The sequence below is a fragment of the Lepisosteus oculatus genome, chromosome 2, assembly GCF_040954835.1.
Source record: "Lepisosteus oculatus isolate fLepOcu1 chromosome 2, fLepOcu1.hap2, whole genome shotgun sequence".
Classification (NCBI taxonomy): Eukaryota; Metazoa; Chordata; class Actinopteri; order Semionotiformes; family Lepisosteidae; genus Lepisosteus; species Lepisosteus oculatus.
This window is the reverse complement of record NC_090697.1, coordinates 59,712,208-59,734,512: the sequence shown is the minus strand read 5'-3', so window position 1 is coordinate 59,734,512 and position 22,305 is coordinate 59,712,208. Positions and strand designations below refer to the sequence as shown.

Genomic DNA, 22,305 nt, shown 5'->3' with positions numbered 1-22,305 from the left:
AAAGTCATTTAACTTTAATAAAGATTAACATTCTGATTAAGATCTAACTAGCACTTGAAGACTGAAATGCTGAATTAGTGTTGAAATGCTGATTGAGTTAAAACAGAATTTCATTGAGCAATTTATATACAGTAGCTGTGCAAGTATTACATATTGGGCAAGCTTAGTATGTTCTCTTACTGAAATAAAGGAAAGATGTTTTTTATTTATATTCCTTGTATTTATGTGTCTAGCACTGAGAACTTTTTTCATCCAGACTTTCATTATGTTTTGTACACACCTCTCATTGTATTGCTCATTTGGGTGCTGGATGATAAGGAGCAATACAATGTGTATTGATGCCATTTTCCTACAGACATTGTGACAGCTTTTATCTGGCAATCCACATACTGCTTGGTGATTGCAACGCCTGAAAAGGCCTTGACATATGGATATTACCAGTGTTTAGTTCATTGAGCTACTGGGCAACTGCTATTGAGGCCATTGTCATCCTGAAGACACCCTTTCCAGCAGGATAGGCTACAACATAGAGTGAAGATGACCATTAAGTAACTATTAAGTAGCATTGATCTTGGCCTCAAAGGGAATGAGTATAGCCAAACCATGGCATACAATATTCCCAAACCATCAGAACCCTTTACTACTGGAACCTGGAATTCTTTAGGTAGATGCCACATGTATACTGTACATCCATTTGTTGAGAAAATTCATCTAACAATTTCACATCTTTCCACGTTTGGACTTGCAAACATACATTGCCAGGTATGATCAGCAGGTTGTACACTGCTACCTGCCTTAGGTTGAAATTTGAAGTCAGTTATTCTGCATATTTTGCAATGGATACAAGTTACGCTCTTAGTTTAAATTAACGAGGTGCAACGAAAGCACTGAAATTAATCACCTCCATCAATAGTCTATTTACAGTTACAGCGATCTCTTGCTTGTATTTGCTGGTGCCCATTATACTTGCACTGTTGCCCCTTTGCTGCTGATGTTGTTCCTTGGAGTTCCATGCTAGCATCAGCTTAATGTCGCTGTGCTTGAAAAACATTGTAAATGTGGCTCCTTGCCAAATACACCCTAACAATGAGCCCTGTTTCAGAGTCAGTGAGATCTCTCAGCCATGCTAGCACTTTTACAGGTACTGTATTTCCATTCTTTTTTTGTCCATTACTTGTACAGCCCTATAATTTTGCTGAGTTCACAGCTGCTCTTGGCATTTGAAGTGAGCTTGAAACTTGTCACTTGTTGTATGTGGTGAGCCATTTAATTTGAATTCCCAAACTTGGGACTGGATGGGGTCCTTCAAAGTCAAATTGTCATGTTGTACGACTGCATTTGTATACAGTACATACATGGTAATACAGTAATGTATTTACATGCTATCCAGATTTACAGTATTCTGTGTCATAATGAATGTAGTTCTCATACATTTTGATTTATGGGTGCATCCTGATTGTAAACACCCCTTCTCTATCTACTGATATGTTATGAAATTATTCAACAGTAGGTTTTAAGAATTTAGGAAAGATTACTTCAGTGCTTTTATCTCTGTTTTGGTTCAAGTGATTTTAGATGTTATTTAGAGTTTTCAAATGTTCAGTTTCTGATATGTTTGTGGTCAAAATGTTATCCATAAACAATATGCTCTCTAGTCCTTAAATAACTTACTCCATTACAGAAAGATTAAAGGCACAATTGAGACAGCATTGGTAATCTAGGTTTTTTTCAGATGGAAGCTGTACTGTTATTTTAAATGAAATTAAATTTAATTTTAAAATCTTCTACTTTTGGTGGTGTTTTCCAAAATATACCGCTTTCTTTCTGATACCTTCTGTGAAACTAAAACCACCATGCTACAGTCACTAGTTTGGGTTTGTAATGCTTATACAAAGCCTGTACAAATTTCAGAAATGTTTATCTAAGTGTTTTTGGTACAGTTACATTTCCAAGCAGCCTGTATGGCTCAGATTCTATTACTTACAAAAATGTAGTCATGTTTGGTCATTTGTTATATTTCAAAATCCTTGACCTTATGAAATTGAAATACCTTACCTTTTCTGATCGGAGGCATCACAATCTCCTGTTTCTAATGTACTAGTCATCATTCACTGGGAATTTTCTTAAGATAAACACCACACTGGAAGTTGAAATATACAGTAGTTCCTTGTTAACTGTTGACCTACACACTACAGTACAAAAATACAGTATATACCACTGTGAACTTATGCCATTTGTTTTTAAAAGTATACAGTAAGTCTCCCAGTGACTACAATCAGTTTTGTACTGTTCACAAGTCATCGTTTGTCATGTAGAAGGCCAATTAAAACATACATAAAACTGAAAAGAATAGCATATTTGATTTTGTTTTCTTTGAAGTGGCTCCTACTGTATAACAACAAACAGTAACCTATTAGAATAATTGTACTCTAGAAATGTATTTGTAATACAATCTATATAACTGAAAATCAGCCTTTGAAGGAAAAACAGTACAAAGAATACACTTTTCATTTTTTGTGCTAAGAGTTGAATTATATAGGGTATGTGTAGGGTAGGTGGAAAATGCGATTTACTCACAATTAGGGACTCAATCAAACATCTTTAAAAACTCTTGCAGTCCTTAGTTATTTTTCCTTTTTCCTAGGTTTCACCAGTAAGGTCCTTTTATACGACTTTTCTTTCCCCCAAATAAGTGCTGAAATCTGTCTAATGTCATTTTGTGGTGAGCTCAGGATGTGAATGCTTTTTTGACTTCTGAAGAACCCTATTAAAGCACCTAACAATAGCTGGCTCAGGCTTGTCCTGGTTCTTAACTCTGACCAGATGTTGGGGATTTCTGGTGCTCTTTGTATTAGGATTTAGTGATCATGGGCTTTTCACTGGTCAAACCCGAGAAATGCCTTTGCGTACGACAGGAAATAAAGCCGAAGGTTATCTAATTAATTACTGTAGAGTCTGAAACTATTCTGTATATGAATTCTGTGCTTTAATAAAGTTAAGAGATAGTGTATCTGTACATGAAGAATGATGGATACTTTCTTATTACTACTCTCCTTGAACATTGGCTTTTCATTTGTCTTAAAAGGGAACCCTGTGAGATCAATAAGAAAATTCAGAATATGCAGTAAGAGGCTTACATCATATAATTTATAAGATTCTTTATGTAGTTTTTATATTATTGTTCATGTCATTTAATTAATATAGCTCTGAAAGAACATAAGAAAGGTTGCAAACAAGAGAAGGCTATTGAGTTTATACTGTATACAGTATATACAGTATATTGTTTATTTAGTAGATTTGTAGCTCCAAACTTTTGCACAGTTTTTGAAGGCGCCCAGTTTCAGCCACAACCACATCTCTGGGAAGTTTGTTCCAGATATTTAAGTCTCTTGATAAAATGTTTCGTATTCTAAGTGGATTACAGTTTTAGTTTTTAGTTGTGGCCCTGTGAACTTGTTTCACTATTGAGTTGTGAAAATCAATACATCTAAATCTTAAGGGGTATAGATAGGTTGACCCTCTCTGTATTCCTTAGGTTTTTACGTACTTGAAACAAATCTCCTCTTAATCTCCTTTGTGCTACACAGAAGAGACTCAATCCCCTGAGAGCAGGGATCATTTCTGATGCTCTTTCTTGATATATTTCAAATGTCCTAAATTATGTTGTAGTGTGGTAAATGGACATGAAATGAGGTCTAACTAGTACATTGTGTAGCTTAAGCTTATTTTCCTGAAATTTAAACTCTACACTTTTTGCTATATACCCAAATATTGTGTTTTCATTTTTATTGCTTCTCCACTCTCTTTTGATGACATGGTCATGGAAGAATCTATATAAACAGCCAGGTCCCTGTCATGCTCAGAATCACCCATTAAATATGTTACTGCTTCCTGCATGGATCACTTTTGTACTTAGCAAAATTAATTTTTATTTGCCAAATAAAGTGTCTGCCAAATTCATGGTTTGTCGAAACTTTGCTATTACAAAATGGGACATTTTGGATGCAGTATCAAGTTAAATATGAGGAGTTTCTTGTATTAACTGTGGTTTAGTTAATGATTCCTGCATCTAATAGGATTCAGTTAAAGGCTTCATTAAAGAGAATTCTGCTATCTTTGCCTTGCAACTGTATACATCTTCTTAAAATTACTGAATAGATCACTGCATTAGAAATAATCCCTGTTAGAAAATAATTACATTTTTTTGTTGAATTTTATGCCATATTTATTATTTGTAGATCTAAGCAACATTATTACAGCATTGAAAGGTTGCATTTATACCAACCATTTAATTGGCACTAAAGGGGTTCAACACAAACTAACTACATATTTCTCCCCCTTTACTCTAAATTATAAATTTTGGTCATTTGATATGATCGGAAAAAAGTGGATAAAGCTTGGAGAGCTGCTGCTGACACAGTGTCTCTGTTACAGCAATCTGATAAACTATGATCTGAATCAGACCTTAGCTTGACAATCTTTTGGATGGCAGCTTGGAGAAATGTAACGTTGATAGCTGGAAGTTCGCCAAATGGACTCCTAGCTTTTCCTTTGCTCTAATGAGACTTAACTTTATGTAACAGTTGATTTATTTTTATATTACCTGATATAAAGAGTAGTAGATAATATTTAATACATTGTGATTTAGTTGACTTTTTTTTAAACTTTGGAGTTTCTTGTTGTCCCCTGTGCACACCCTCTACCAACATTAATTGTAGAACTGCAAATTGATCATAAGCTTGGCTCACTGTTCATACTGTACATAAAAGATGAAAACGTTATTCTCAAATTCTCAGAACTCTGCACAATAAGCTAAAGGGTCAGATGTAGAACTAACAGTGATTCAGTAGTTCAGTTTCTGACATCACTGCAAGTTCTGAGATGCATGGTGTTCAACACGTAATGCTGTTTAGCAGAAAGCTGGGAAGCACATGGTCAAATCTGAATCCAAATATGAACCTCAGTGGCATAGAATAAAGGAATACTGGTGAAATATTCCATATTCAAAAGTGCTTTATATTGAGGCATTACACATGCTTTGTGATATATAGTATTCTTTGTTCTTTTCAATGTTATTGACAAACAAGGTCTTTCAGTTCTGGATAATTTGTATAGTGTATAGTACATAGAATTTGGACTACTGAAATTAATGTATGTACTGTAGTATGGTCAATTTATATGATAATGGTCATATTTCTGGAATCCTAAATATTTACTGTAGGATGTGGCTAGAGAATCCAGGGTACAAAATATCAGCAAAGTTCCTCTTTGGAGTGAATCTGCTGTGTGTCCTGCATTCCAGAATTGAAAACAGCACTGAGAGATAAATCACGATAGCAGACGATCAACCATGTAGAGGAATTTCATAAGCAGTTTTCGGCAGCAGCTTGCTGAACTTTAAAAAAATCCCAACTAATCTGTCATCCTTGTGGGCCTCATCCAGGATTCTTGGTTGAATGTTTGTCTGTTTTTGTCTTTGTCCCATTGTACTTTATGTTGTTAGTACATAACAAACTTAAACACTCATGTACCTGAAGAATTTAAGGGGTGAGACCAGAAAGGTCATGCTCGAAACTAAGATGGTTTCATTTTTGTTGCTGTTTGTTATAATAATAAGCATAAAACATAAACTTGCAGTCTTTCCAAGAAAATGCCAGTGACACAGTATACTGAAATAGAATGTTCTGAGCAGCAGGAGTATAGGTCACATGCTTAAAACAGTAGGAAAGGACAGTTAAATGTCAATTCTTGTTTCACAACATTAGAATTATATTGCTACATGGATTATACCTACATTACTCTGTTTGGGTTGATCTGCAAAACACTTGCATAGTTCCAATTTAAATTACAGACCAAAATTCAATAAGAACATGAGAACACATGGTGTGGACACAGAAAGTATTGTGTTGAGATGTACAGGTTTGACTGTTGATGAAACCTCCATGTTTCAGTTTTGTTGACACAGCTGTTCCCAAGAGAAAGACGAAGTTTGTGATTAGGAGCAGTTAGCCACTCAAAATGCTTAACAATAAACGAATAAAATACTGGCAGTCATACCATAAGGCTAGATTAGCTTTATTTCATATGCATTGTCAATAGAATGATAGACATGCATTTTGGAGTTAAATGCTTTGGTAATAGAGTTATGTAGAATAAACTGAATGCATATGTACTACCTTCATCCAAAATAATCTCTGCATTGTGTTCTCAAATAGTATTTAATGGTGTTTACAGTTTTGAAGACATACACATGCGCCCATTAATCAGCAGTGCCTTCTCTAGGTGTCTATACCATAAATAGACACAAACACCGGTCACTAGTTCTCATAGAAATGGTCACTGCCCCCTTGTCACTCTGAAGTTTCTGTGGGGTTTTTTCAGGGTGGCACTACATATACGTTTTAGTTATAAAATCACCAATTATTTGGTTACAACCAATTGTGAGTTTTTCACGACTTGGTTCTCGGTTATGGGCCCAACAACTGAGAAGAATAAAGAAGTATAGCCAGAGTCCTCTGGCCTGCCTGCATTTGAACCACTTGTCTTTTAAGATGTCAAAGCTAACATAACCATATACAGTACAGTATGTATATATATTTAGTGCCAACTGGAAGAGAAGCATCCCTGATTGACAGCAGTACAAACCTGCAACCCTCTGGTAGTCTGCAGGGTTTACTAAGAGCCAAAAGAGCCCTGGGCAACTAATCCTACTCCTACCCTTACTGAGCACATCCACTTAGGCAATCCCAGTCACATCTGGCAAATTACATGACCCAGGCCTGAACCCATGATCACAGAGCTCAACCTGCAATAGGAGAAGTACCTTTTTAGCCCTCCATAAATCAATTAAGAACCCACATCAGAAAGTAATTTCATGAATTCATTGGGGTTATTCTTCCTTCCATCTCTCAGTGTGATTATTTGTTTCTTATAAATAAAGTTTTAATCTAAGGTGAATCTGGTGTATTTTGTTTATACTTCTCATTTGATGGTATATCCCACTTCCTGTGTCTTTATAAAAACAAACCCAGTCTTGACTGTAAGGAAAGTTGAAAACATGATTCATTTTCTACCTTATATCCTTGCATATGGATTTGTGAGGTGATTTGAGTTTAAGATATTGTCTCCTTAAGACTACAAAGAGAGTGGAAAATATCTGAAACATCACAAACACAGAAATAAAGCTTTCTTGTTTTTTCATAAACCCATCTAAAATCTTCCATGTAGTTTGTGTCAAAATATTTAAGTGATTTAAGCATTTAAATACTTTATGGTAAATGTTTTGTGGTCAGACATGATATAACTGGAACATTTTGGTATAAATGCAAAGTGTTACATCTGCCACAAAACCCAGTATAGTGTATTACTCAGTCAACACCATCTCTACAATGAAGCATGGTGGTGGCAGCATGCTGTTATAGTTCTTCTTCTCATCATGTGGGAGTGGGAAGCTAATAAAGACTGATTCAAACATTCTGTAGATGGAGCAAAGTACCAAAAAATCGTAGAGAAAAGCCTACTTCAGACCTAAAACTGGGATAAAAATTCCAGCAGGACAATCAGTCAAACCACACTGGAGTAGCCCAATCAAGTCCTGACTTGAATGCAATTGCCATTCTGTGGAAACACTTGAAAACCGCTGTCCAAAAGCAGTTTGAGAGCAATTTGAGTGCACTTAAGTAAAGCTACTTACATCTAGAAGAATGTACAAAAATTATACCAAGTTAGGCTTTGACACAATTATAGCCCTAAAAAAAATGTAATTGCTGCCAAACGTACTTCCACCATAAATTGAGTTCATGATTCAGAATACTTATGCAATAAGAATTCTGTTTTTTGTCTTTAGTTTCTGGTGACATTTACTGTGTCTTATCTTAGCTTTGGAAGTCTTCAGTTTAAGCAATCAGTTTAATAATGAGGGTCTGAATCCTTTCACAAAGCACTCCAAGAATGTAGAAATAGCTTGTTTTCCTCATGTCAGCCTTAAATCATACAAAAGAACAATTAAAGGTTAATTCCATACTGAAGAGTCGAAAGTTTCAGCTTAGGAACTTAGGCATCTGTAGCAGAAGGGTGGGTAAGGAGAGGATTTTGAAGAGTTTTTTGAGTACTGTATGTGTACACATGTTGATATTTTCTGCACCTTGCCGGCTCTGAACTGTTAGCTATGGTTCCTCAGTAGCTTTCTGTGCCTCTCTGAATTCTGGCTGCCAGATCATTGGTTGTCTGATGTCTTTTTTTCCTCAAAGTTGTATGATTTCATTAACCCCAGCAGGGTCAAATTGTTCAACACTGCCACGCATTTCTCCTGGAAGGCTTCACAGATAATGATCTAGAATTATCACACTACTATCTGGGTGAATGAGAGGGGAACAAGATATTGTAGTCATTTGTTCACCAGATGTATCCAAGGAGAGCATAGAGTGTGCTGAGGCATTGGGGTGTTAACCAGACTCAGATGGAGTCTGTGAGGAATTTGTCCAACTATGACATTTTTAGGCAAATTATGTGAAATATCTGTACAAATGAATGGAAGTACTTTAACAGAATGTGGGGATGGGTTACAGATGGAGGATATTGTGGGCAAGAGTTTTGAAAAGTCTATTACAGTATACAGATATTATAGTATATCTGTGTGCATTATTTTTTTTTGTTTAATCTGCCCTTGATTGTTGTCTTGCTTGCTATATAAGATAAATAAGAAAAATATACAGTATATACTATTTTCCAGAAAAAGCTGGTGTGTGGGTTGTGCTTTGACTGGTAAAAGGATGGGAATCAAAGATTTAGCCAGCCAACATGTTACTGTAAGAACCTGTGCAATATTTGTAGCTAGAGCTCCAGAAGAGCTAGATTTAAGTTTAGGATTCTGGAAATATCCTAATATATGGCATATACTGGAAGTGCTAACAGGAATTAAGTTGTTTCTTACCCTAGAGGACATATCTAAAAGAGCTTGGCCTTCAGTGACCTGGCAGACCCAAATGTCACAGTACAAAATAGTCAAAGCTGTGAACAAATTAAAGTGAAACCAAAACAATAATATTCCAAACACCATTTGCAGCCGAACCAAATATATTGTTTCTGATTCCTGCTAGAGTAGACAAAAACTCATTATCTGTCTTCTTTGAAATCACCTGGAAATTGTTGTAAATGATCCCTTGCAGTGGTTTTGGTTGAATCATATTTTTGGGGGAATCTTAAACATTATTGGACTGGACCCCTTCATTGGATGAAGTAGTTAGAAAATGGATAGATTTGAACTCTATGGAATTTCTGCAGGCTTGACTTTATTCTGTAGCTTTTTATGGTTTGGCCTGATTATAGCCCATTCCCTCTGGGATTTCAACGTGGTGGTGACCCCTTCCATAACCAAAATTCCCTTCTTAGAGGGAATATATCTCTATATCAGTCCTTTTGTGGCCAGTCATTTGGTTGCCAATTTTCAAAATAACGGTTATAGCAACAGCCATGTCCATGGTTCCTAAAATTGGAGTTATAAGACAGCCACTTATTTCAATGTAATGGAGAATTCTCATTTAAAGCATTTTTATCAGGCTTATTCTTGCCAGTAGCAACTGCTATCTAAGATTTTCTCTTTAACTTTTGTTTGGATTCGTTCATCCAATTCCATGTTGCCCAATACCTTATCGTTCTCCAAGTCAGTACTTGCAACTAATTTGAAGGATTCCATACTTCTTACAAAGAATTTTCAATAACTAAGCATTTACATTCATCATCAGCTTTCTGTGAATTACAAGAAAAGAAACTAAAAGCACCCAAAAGCAGTGAACTGGTGAGCTTCTAGTCTCTGTTTAGTTCTTGTCAATTCTGCACTCCTGTCTTTATACCCTGTAATTTTAACAACATTCTATCCTGTATCCTCCATTGTTTGTCCCTTTTTGAGCCTCCAGAGGCAGACCTGTAGACATATGGGATGATAATGTTCATGGTAACTGTTTTATGCTCTCTTCCTCTGTACCTAGCTTGATATACCGTATAGTACCCACATGCTGTACCTTATTCAGATATTTCTGTTTGGTTCAAATAAATCTTCTCTGCTCCTACTGTATAGGTAGAAATTTAGAAGAGGAAATGTTTTGTAATTACCTGTTCTTTTGCAGCCTACGCATGCTGACGCAGCTACAGTACCTACTTGAACTACTTTTCTATTTTTATGTCTATCAGTAGCACTTTCACCTACTGTATGAAAACCAAAAGCCACAACATTTCTGATGGGCTGATTGAATTCTGAGTGCAGAATTCAGTTGGTTCATGTATCTAGTAATAACTGCCCTTTATAGTCACAGCTCTACATTAAATCAGTATCTGAGTGTGGGGCAGATGGTTTCATTAAGCTTTCAGAAAGTGCTGTGATTCCCTTCCATTCCTAAACACATTTTTCATGTTTTCTATTATAGATTTGTCTCCTAGACTTGTGCTTGGGTTTAAGGAAATCAATGTTAACATATTTTTTATTAATTCAAAATCTATTAAACTTATTCTTCTGACATTCTGCTTTATTCATGTACCCTTTTTATACAATATATTGTTAGAAGAGCTGTATATAAACATTGCATACTACATTCTTCTTACTGATTTCCTATTAACTTTTCATTTCTAGTTGCCAATTTATATCTACTTTATCCATATCCAATGCAGGTACTCCTGATCCATGGATGTTGTAAAATATGTTGCAAAAGGAATGTTGTTGTATATTCTACCATTCTCCCAACCTAACTAAAAGCCTCTGTTTAGTTAAACCTTCACTCTGTTACTTTCTGTAACAGGAACTGAAGTAGACCTCCATGTCTGTTGCAACCTCTATTCAGTGTTTACACTGGGGTCACTTCTTGGATGCCAGTAATGTTGAACAATATTTTTGTCTGAATAAACCATAGCCTAGTGAAACACAAAAACAAAGTGTATATACACAACCTTTATTAGACAAGAATATTGAGTGTTAGCTCTCTTGGGGACTGAGTGGCAATTTATATTTTCACCCTTTCTCTATACAGCATTACACATGCTTCAGTAATTCAGCTCAATAGACAGGGTAAAACAATCTATAGGAGTAATGTCAGACCACCACAGTAACGTGAACAAAACTGAAACTGAATCTAACAGTGTTCTTGGTCACGAGTGCAAAAATTAAATGATTATTATCAATGGATTGAAATACTGCAGACTTGACCCTATTACAGTACATGAGCACATGTCCACTGCTGATAGGGTTGATAATGTCTTGCTGTGAGGAAAATACCCTTATACAGTAGGTTGCCTCTTGCTTAACTAACCTGCCTTGGTGCGGTTAGTTGGTGCAGCCTGTAAGACATCATCTATGTGGACACACTGGAGCCCCTCACCCTCACTTCCTTCAAGTTTGACTATAGCTGTGTGTCATGAGGTCCCTGTTCTACAGGGCATCATGTGTTAAGTACCAGTCATTAGCTAGAGTTGTGAATCTTTAATATTCATTACCGGCTCTCTCAAGAATACATCCGGCATGTTCCTGCTTTCTGCAGATTCTGCTGATAAGACTCTGTACAAACTGTAGTTCATTAGCAACTTCCTGTCTCCAGCTGGGCACCAATTAAATAGTATTTCTGAGCTGTTAGGTGTCATTGTTGAGCCTTGACAGGACATGACATTCTGAATATTTAAATGTCTGCCCTCAGACCTTTATAGGCATTAGTCAGAAGTGTACAAATTAAGGCATGTTATTCCTCTCCTTAATTTCAGGTGCTGCAGTGAACAATAATATGACTCACTGAATGAGAAGATGAATGAGTGAGTGAATTTTTGTGAATGTACAAAAACCTCTTTTCACAAGTTTTGTACAAAAGCCCAAATATGTACCGTATCTTTCTTTTTGTGACTGGTGTGTAATGATGTTTAAAATTTCTATTCAATCATATTTTGAGCTTCAAATAATCAATTAATGCTGTCTTTGACATGGATGTGTATTCTGGACCCTAGGTTCTAAAATGATTGAGCATTGTCAGGCAAATCAAAGAGTCATGAAAGGATATACGCTCAGGAAACCAAGAAGAGGCAGGAAATAAACTGGTTAGAGCAAAAACAAGATTATGTGACATCAATGAAAGAATCAGGGACTAAAATGGCATAAGTTGGATGTTTACCAAGAATAACTCATCATCAGGCCAGGAGAATATAGGGTTCCATGTATCAAGAAATGACCAAGAAGGTGATTTGCTTTGCTACTTTGTATGATGAAATCAATAGGTTTGCAAGAGCTAAGTGTGAAAATGTTTTGTTGGTGCACTAAAATGATGGGCATTTCATGGACAACAGATTAAAGTTATGGACATTTGTTAGCAATGAAGTTAAAAAAGACTAATTTTGTTGAAAGCATTTTGCACTCTGTTATTACAGCAAACTATGGTTTATTTGTCGCTAATTGTTTGACTTTCATTTGAAACACAGTGCAGTACAGTTAAGTCCTGACTGTCTTTGCTGAACCCATATTTACAAGGGACCATGTTTAGAATTTGTTTATTCTCAAAGTAGCACAGAGTTTGACCCTGTGGCTATCTGTAGACTAGGCTTTATGAGAAGGAAATGGTTCTTTCCTTTGAAATGTGCAAAGGGTAGTGACCTGTAGTTTATTTAAAATTTATGTTCATCACTTGTTTAACTTAATGATTCTGTAAACATTGTTAAGCTTTAACCGGACACAGATTATGCTGGAAACTGTGAATAAACACCAAATGCAGAGTCGAAATGGGGAAAAAGTTTCTTTAGGAAAAACCTGTGTATCAGTAAAAATAAGCACAAAAATAAAACACAAGAGAGATGTGAGGCACACAAAGAAAGTAAATGAAAGAATATGGATTAAATTTGGTACAGTATACAGTATATCTTCTAAAACCTGTGAAGTCAGAAAGTACTTCAGCCATTTAAACTAAGGTCCTGTCTACTTGGACATTAAAAGTTCCATGGGACTTTTTGAAAGAGTAAGGTTCTTATTAAGGACCCTGCTGTTCTGGCTAAATTCCCTTTGCGTTTATACAATTTGGCATTCCTAACATTCCACATTAATCCAATTCATGAAGAAATTTCTCACTTTTCAAATTGATCTGCTGTGTAGTGAAGCTGTTACACATGTAAATGTAACCTCAGTAAATAATAATGACAACAAAAATAAACGACAAGACAAAATCATTGTTAGCATGCATATATTGCTGTTATTGAAATAACACGGTAGTCTGTTTAAACTGCTAAAACTGCTACTGAACACTATTTGTAAAACACAATGCAAAAAGGCTTAGATTATTCAATTACATTGGAGAAGTGTACTGTACATCTTTAATAAAAAATGTCTTGGGATCTTTTTGAAAAAAAGAGTTACCCGTCCTTATTAATAAAGTGAGACATTTACAGAGCTTTACAGTAATTTGTAGAGTATAATCTAATTTTCAGAATATGTCAATCAGAAGCACATACTGTATTGAAATCTTGTTTTGATTAGTTAAGTCATCTACAATATATGTTGCATCTGTACATAAAAAAATCAATAATATTCACAAATATGCTCATACTTAGAAATTATGGTGAAATACAGCAATTAAATTGAAGAATTGTCTTAAGTTTTTGAGTTACATAAAATTGTATTAAATGATCAATTAAATCAATTAAACAAGTCATTATTTTAGGTGTTTTCTTTCCTGTATATTTTCTTTAAATGCAAATGTTCTGTATCTATCATCACATTCTCAAAGATTCTCTTTAGTCTTTCCTTCGGTATGGGGGAACTTTACAAGGAGGTTAGGTTGTTTAGATCATTCCAATTAAAATGAAAGGAACAATAGTTTTGGTTAAGCAGCCTTGTCTGACATAGTTGAAGCCTGGCTAGGACTGGAGGTCATCAGAACTCCACAACTAGGTGGAATGAGCCAAGGAGCTTATAGAAAAGCAGCAAATGGAAAGAAGGAGGGATGCAAACCAATGAATGCTGGAAGGCATGTTGATAAGAAGAAGTGTATGTGTGGTTGGGGTCATCCTTCTCCCATAACTTTGTTAAAAATTCAGTATCAGTAGTCTACATTTTCCCAGTTATTTTGAGATGATTGGTTTTGGCTCAACACACTTTTTTGAAGGAGTGACAGCCTGGCTTGTTGAGATAAGGCAAAAGGAATTTCCATAAGAACCAAATGGAACACCATGCCAAAAGGGCAGAATTACTAAGTGCTAACTTTAAGACACAATGGTGAATGGAAAATTCAGTTGGAAATAATAAGTTTCTGTAGATAGTCACATTTAGTTTGTGTGGGTTTAACCAAGCACTCTTACAGAGGACGGTAAGGGGGACAAAGGTTAATGGGATAATGTACTGTAGGATGGCCATTTGTCTGTGACACAGGAGAAAGAGAGTGTGATGGCTGGGAGTCCTATGAGTGAGAGTGTTAAATCATTAATAACAATTGTGACAAGAACAAATACAATAATAATGACTGAAAAACAGCTGGAAAGGCAAAACAGAAAGAAAGGGGAAGTGAATGTTTTAGACTCCATCATTTTACCATAGCTTTAAGATGCAGGAGGCTTTACTTAGGATATTTTGCATTGCATTTCTGCAAACATAACTGTACCTGTTTGTTCTCTAACCCAAGCACACACCAATTCTTCAAACCATCAGTAAATGTACTAGTGATTATCTGACACCCAGTGAGGCTATTTACAACCACTAGGAGTCTTTGGTGCCCTCTAATGGTAGATCCCTAGTCATTACAGTCCCTCTTTAGACGGGCGTGTCATAAGGTTCTTTAGACACTAAAATGACATAAAGCAGCGGTCTGATCATGCAAAATAGACAATAAATGTTTTGAAAGGAAACATTTACAAGGCACAACAACTAAAACAGAATCATCATTAGGTAGGCAAAGGATCCCTGGTTGAATCAACCTCTGAATTCTGTAACTGTTTTAAATCCACCATTGTTCTCATGGTGGTATCACTAACCAGTTAGTACCATCCGCTTTTAAATGATCAACTTCATCATGCTGAAAGAGATAATTAAGGCCCTTCTCCTAATTTGTGCCTTTACACAACCTTATCCCTGAGTTGATTTGAAAGCTCCTTGGTCTTAATATTTGAATATTTGCTTGAAAAAGAGATCAAGAGAGAGAATGTAGCAGCAACTAGCAGTCCCATGAGGAAGAAACAGAAAGAAAGGAAAGTTACCCTGTTCTTATAGGGGGAGATAAATGAAATAATGCAAGCATTCAAATGAAATCTATACCCCAGAGACACCTTTTTTCTGTTTTTCATTCTAGTCAAGCTAAGGTGTTTTCTTTTAACGGCTAGGTTTTTGGAATTTATACTGTTAGACCCTCTTAATTAAGAATGCTTTTATTGTAATGTTTGATACTGTGTAATCTGCCCATCCATGTGTTTGCATCATAATAGCCTAAGAGTTATTGTGACAGACACAGAGGAACAATAATGCCTAAAACTAAATGAAACCAAAAAAAGCATTTTTTCTAAACTACTTGGCACCTAATAGACCTAAAGCAGAGTATTTCTGAAACCAATACTTAAGGTATGTTAAAAAATATTACATTAAAAGAGTTCAATTCATGACTTACTTAAGTATGATGAGCTCAGTTAGAACATGAAATACAGCATACTGTACTGTCTATAGTATATAGTCTTGAGGAAGATAAAAATCCCTGATCTGTATTACTTTTTCATAGTTTTTGTAGAAAGAAAGTAAGATATCATCTAGCGTGGTCAGCACACCTCTTCAGAACATCTTTATCTTCATCTTTTGTAGCAATAAAATCATTTTTGTTTTGGCATAAAGCATCAGCAAACCAAATTAGATGCTGTGATATTTAAGTTATTTTGAATGAGAAAAACGACTGATATAATATATTGGAATGAGTTACAACATGGATATTTCCACTGTTCCCACTTGTTTCCACTTTTATTACTACTGTCTGTCCTTGGGTCGATATAGACAAAGCAATTTACTGGTTTAGTCAGGTGGGAATCAAAAGGTGAGGAATTCTGCCTGAAATTTGGTATATTGACAGATCAATGTGCACATATTTTGAGATGTTATGTCTAGGGATTTAATCATTGTACTTCCTGTGACATTAAATAAGTACATTAATTTGGGGGTAATTACTGCCAAGAGGTGGGAATTTTGGTATAAAATAATAATGAATGCTGAGAAAATGACAGGGTGTTTTGTTACACAAAACAATAGGGCATCTGTCTCTTCAAATCACATCAAATGTAATTAGTAGGGCATAAAAATGAGAGGGTGATTCTTTATATTGTGTTTGTATGCATTTAATTTATTTCTTTCTTCTTACAAAAGTGCTGCTGCAGACATTGTTATATACCTGGTGGACATTGTAGAGGGTTAGGTGTAGCACACTACTGTATGCGATTCGTTTATTATCTGTTTTTCATAGTTGTCTTCTTTTGAATTTATGTTTTCCTATAAACAGAAGAGAAACCTTCACATCGAATTTGTTTTCAAAGCCAGACCTGGTTTCAGGCTGTGACTGAAAATGAAAACATCTCAAAGTCACAAAAATATATTTTGTTTAAACTGTGTAGAATACTTGATTAACTTTACGCTGGTTGATGGAACATTTCATTGTTGTTATCTGTTAAAGAGGTTTGGTTGTTAAATTAAATTAAAAGGGCTAACTGATACTCCATCTCAGCAAAACATCCTTTCTTGCATCTCTTATAAACATTGAGATCCTGTAAAGTCCTTGCAAAACATTTTTTCATATGATGCAGTGTTGAAAGATATATTAATAGGCAAACCAGTGTTAAAATGAACTGTAAATCAAGCAATGCTGCTAAGAGACAGCACTAGTGCCCTTAATGTCTGCATGTGAATTTGGTGTGGCTGAGTGCTAGTGACAGTTGTGAAGATGCTGGAACTGTAGTTCATGAAATAGACCAATAGCTGCAAGATTGTATATGATTCAAAGTGCCTGAATCAAATTAAATTAGAATTAGAAACACAAAGTAAGTTAGGTTTGTTCTATATGTTTGACTGTGGCAGTATTTCAACATTTACAAGCATGTCTCTAACAAGGAGGTTCAAAAGCTGTTTGTGGATGGGTTATATGGTACTTATCAAGCATCAGTATCAGTAAATGCGAAGGCCTTGGCGTACATTGGTAGATAGCCCTTAGTTATGTTTGCCTCTTCAGACAGGCAGAAAAGCATCTTTCAGATTGGTGGAATCTTCTGTCACTGTAGTAGGATCATTAATAACCACTTGCCCTACTGTTGCTAGCATTGGTTAAGATATGTTAATATACTGGTTGGCACTGTAATGAGCATTGCTGTCTTGCACTGCTGGGGCTCTGGATTCAATTTCAGACCTGGGGTGCTGTCTGCAAGTTTGTATGTTCTTCCTGTGTCCTCCTGGGTTTTTGCTGGGTGCTCTGGTTACCAAAGACAGACTGGTAGGTTTATTGGCTTCTGAGAAAACTGGTGTGAGTGTGTGCATGCCTGTTTATGCAGTGAGATGGACTGAGTCCTGTCCAGTATGTATCCTGCCTTGCGCCTGTTGCTTGCCAGGAGAGGCTGTTGCTCCCCTGTAACCCTCAATTGTGTAAAATTCTAAGCAATGAATTGATGTTAATATAATGGTTGTGTGAAAATCCTGGATTGAAGCATAAAATCCTGAGTGACATTGCTACATGGCGGTGATCACCAGTCTTATCATGGCATTATAATTGGAAGGGCAGTTGTGAATATTGTGATGTTCTTTTTTTTCTCCTTTGCTGTGGCTGTTCCTTTCATTTTAAGCAGTCTTCAACACGTGCTGAACTGTACACCCACTGATAGGGAACATGAGCTGGATTTAGACCCTAATGAGACTGCATCAGTAATTAATCCTACTGATTGCTTTAATAGTAATCCTACTCAGAACAAGAGGAACCTACAGTAAGGTTCAGAAATCTGGGCATGTGCTTGGCTGAGGTAATTGTGGCAATTGTGTCAGTTGAGTTATGACTGATACCTCTAAATCAGAATCCTCCTTAAAATGTAGGATGAGGTGTATGAGCCTTCAGTGTTGGCCAGTTCTTCTTGTGTATGGAAGGAGGTTTCATTTAAGCTTTATTTGCTGATTTTGGCAAACCTATGCCTGTCCTATTTTTTAGTGACCAAAATTCAATGGTGCACAAGAGAAAAAACACCCAACAGTGCTCAGTTTTGGCAGCAACACTCCATGCAGCCTTTGGGAGCTGCAGTTGTTACAAATATATAAGTGAATCCTCCAAATGTTACAATTCTTTTTCTGGGCGGCTTCATATGCTTCCTCAGATCTGGGTTGATACAGTACATATGCAATTTGTCAAATGCTAGTACCATAGTCAAATGGAGTCTTGTTACCTTAAATGAATGGACTGTGAAAGCTGTAGCAGTGTCACATTGTGACATTCCTGCCACTAGAATTTCCAGAGCACAATCCTGCATTTCTTCACAGAGCTGTCCTGTATTGTCGCACTGTGATAAAAAATGCTAAACCAGAGAATATTTCTTGCTTGCTTTCTTATCATACCTGGGTTTTCACTCTTTTTGCTACTCGGGTGGTAATTTGTTTCTGCACTACAGTCATATTAACAACCTCACATACAGTAATTTCACATCCACACAGGATAATCGGTTAGACTAGCATAATTAATAATTTGGGGTGAAAATGAAGGGGAATTGAGGCATGTGGTGTTATGGGAACTGAGTAAGGTAGCAATAAAACCCAATTAATAATAGTTTTATTGCTTTTATTTTATTCCTGACCTAAATTGCTCTTAGTATTCATTATTATTCTCTTAGTTATTTCTGCTAATAATGTCATTTACCTTGTTGTTGTAGGAAATCAAAGAAATTCTGAAACATCTGTAACCTCTATGTGAATAAATAGTAGTAGGAAACCTAATAGTGTGCACATCTTTTTAGCCATATTAGAATTGTCCAATTTTATTATGACTTTTTAGCCACACATATAAGTGATTAAAATAAAGATTTTGAAGTTTAAAAATACATATTAAATGAAAAAATTGGGTTTTGCTTGGCTTTAGAAAGTTGATAGATCAAAATACATTTAGAATTAGAGAATATAAAGTGGCATTTCTGTGTTAGTGCAGTACATAATATTAACTGGAACTGGAAGGAATACAGTAAGTTTATTTTTATATACGAACTATATACTGTAAGCTGTGAAAATGAATAGATTTCATTCTGTCAATCAGAAATTGTTGGTATCAACCTTTAATGTGCAATTAGTGTTACTAAATTTCAATCATATATCAGACTTTACTCTTTTTTACTGAGCCTCTGTGCTTTCAATCCTGGAGGCTATATCATTGTGTCCTGAAGTTACTAAAGCCTTTTATAGGCATGGGGTCATAGAACTGGAATACATGGAATTTCTATAGATAAAAGGGTTACTGTTTGTCACAGAAGTAGCTAAAGGGATTTCAAATAATAATCACATTTACAGTGAACTGATTTCTTTAATACTGTAGTTTAGAAGGAATTATGTGAACTTCAAACTGTCACAAAATCAGGAATTTTTACATTAAAGAAAACAGCTGCTGTAAGACACCATACAGTGTGAAAACACTGGACTATCTTGTCTGCCTGGGCTAAGCGGTAGCTCTTTTATCTTATGTCTGCTTTAAATAGTATTGTCCGCACATGTTGTATGATGCAGTCACAGATTGGGCAGTCAATTACATGCAAAGAGCCTGTACCTAACAAACCTGCCTGTCAGTGTACATTACGCAGTACATAAGAATACGTAAGTCATCTCCAGTTCCCTAGAAGTGCTTTATCCATTATGTAACACATTTAAAAATGTTTGGTTACAGTCTGCCCATGCTTCAGATTGTAAGGCCTGTACTGTTGGGATCAACGTGCTCTCTGAAAAACATTTACTGTTTTTTAATTTTAACTTGTAAGTTTTGTGTAGGAAAATAATTTCATTTAAATTAAATTACAATTACAATTACCTATGTATTCTGTTAATAACATCAAATAATTTAAATAAAATGATACAAGGATTTCAAAGGTTTATATGGGACTGACGCAATGTACTTACACATTGTTGGTTAGAAGATTTTCCTGTCAACACTGAACTGAAAGCAGTTAGAAGATGAAAGATTTACCATAATATTTACATGATTCTGTGAACTTTTGACCATTTGAATTAAAATTCATTAGGTTAAGTAAGTGAAGGACATACAGGAAATTATTCAGGAAAAGGCATTTTCACAGACCATAGTGAGCCATAATCATTCATGGAGACTAAGTTGTTTAGATTTGCAAATGAATCAAGTGGTGAGCTTCATCAGTATGCAAGCTGCAAAAGAACATGTAGAGGTTAAATGCTTAAAGTAGAAAGTTGTTTCAGCTATGGAGTCTTCTGCAGATGTGTGTAGGCTGTGTTTATTCTTCTTTCTACGTATCAGCATGGAAATCTAAACTTGTAGATTTATAATAGCCTAACTTTGCTGTGAAAGTGATGGTTTGTGATTTAAAGTTTAACTTAAATTGAAGGAAAAACAACCAAAACCTGAAAAAAATGCAGACCAGTTCTTGTTTTAGAACAGTTCAAGGTGTCTTCCATCACAGCAAACATTTACCAGCAAAAGAAAAATACAAGCAATTGTGAAGCGTCAGAGAAAAATGCCCCATATCCTCTCTGCTGTAGACCTACCTGTAGACAAAATGTTTGTGAGATATGTATAATCAGGCATTTTTGTGGGCCTTATTTAAACAATGACACATCTAAACTGACCCAGTTTCTGTTTGTAATTAGAAATTGAATCTACCTTCTTTAAAAGTCTTCACAATCAAAATACACTATTCCATTAGACTTTAAGTAATCTTTGTGTGCAAATTATGCAGATGTCTGACACAGAAATAAATATTGTAACACAACAGGGGCTCAGGCAGGCACCCTTGCCGCATTAGGTCGGCCCCATCCCGACTGAGGCTCGAACCCGGGACTCCCACGTCTCTCTGCAGCGACCTAGCCCCGTGAGCTGAAGAGAGATCTCTCTACAGCCCAGTAGCTGTAGTCCTGCTATCACAGGGAAGGGCGGTGACGTCACCTGCTCTGGTACGCCGGCTCTTACACAGTGCCTGTCGGCCGTAAGCGTTACAATATCCCACTTTGTGTTCTTGCAAGACATCCCAAGAAACTTTTACAGAGAAACTTATTTATAAATAACTTAAAAGGAACATCTTTTAAGAATATACAGTAAATAAGAATATTAATTATATCTGGTTCTTTCACAACCCTAGAAAGCAGAACCACCTAAGCAGATTAAATTTTAATCTACAAATATAAAAATCAAACTTAACAGCAAAAGTCAAAACAGCTGTCTGTGGCTGACAATCTGGAATTCCTATCATGTTATATGCTTTTATAGCTGCTTTTTAGCATTATGAAATGGCCAGAACTAACATTTACATTCCCGGAATCTGTAGTGACTGCTTGCTCTTAAAATAAACCATAGCTCTGAAAGGTGTTCCTTGTAAAATATTGTAACACAGGTGGGGGGATGGTCTGTTGGGGAATGGAATTTTAAATGGCAGGCCCTAAATTTATCAGGTGTCAACAGGACTATAATTTAAACTGACATGCAGTTGTGGTTATTAACAGAATTACAGCACTCATTGTTTTAAGGATACAGGTTACCAAAAATCCAGGTCCGTTCATAAAGTATGTAATTTAGTGTCTTCAAGAGTTTCTTCATGTGTTTACTGTAGACATTCTTGTTCCTTTCAGTCTTTATCCCACATGTTATCGCACTAGCAATCCCTGACTGCAGGGGTTGGAATTATTCAGCTTTAAAATTTGTTTGCATAGCTAGCTGGTATCAGGACCTAATTCCATTTGATTCAATTAAAGACATTTTAACACCACGAAAGTTTGTAACTATAAGTCTGTATTATGAGAAATTACAGTACTTTGGAAAATGTAAAAATGTTATGTGAGCTAATTTTTAATTTAGTTTTTTTTTTTTCAAACATAACAAGTCCAATACATAACATTACACCACTGCCACAACTCTCTTGGTTCATATCCCACTCCAGATTCCCTACCTATGAGCCTTAAAAATAAAGTCATACTGTATGTCCACAGCAGATACTGTAACAGCTCTGACAGTAAGGTTCTGAGGCATACAGCCTGGTACATGAGCAACATTTCTGAAATCAACTCTTGTTAATGGTACTGTAGTATGTATTCCTTCAAGCAAAAAGTCAACTGGAGTCAGATAAGATTCAGGAGTA

At 35.8% G+C, this 22,305-nt stretch overlaps 1 protein-coding gene across 1 annotated transcript in view; it reads left to right on the top strand.

The window, feature by feature from the left end:
* Window positions 1-22,305, top strand: part of emilin1b (elastin microfibril interfacer 1b) — a 50,039-nt gene that overhangs the window by 11,067 nt on the left and 16,667 nt on the right. The window lies entirely within an intron of this gene.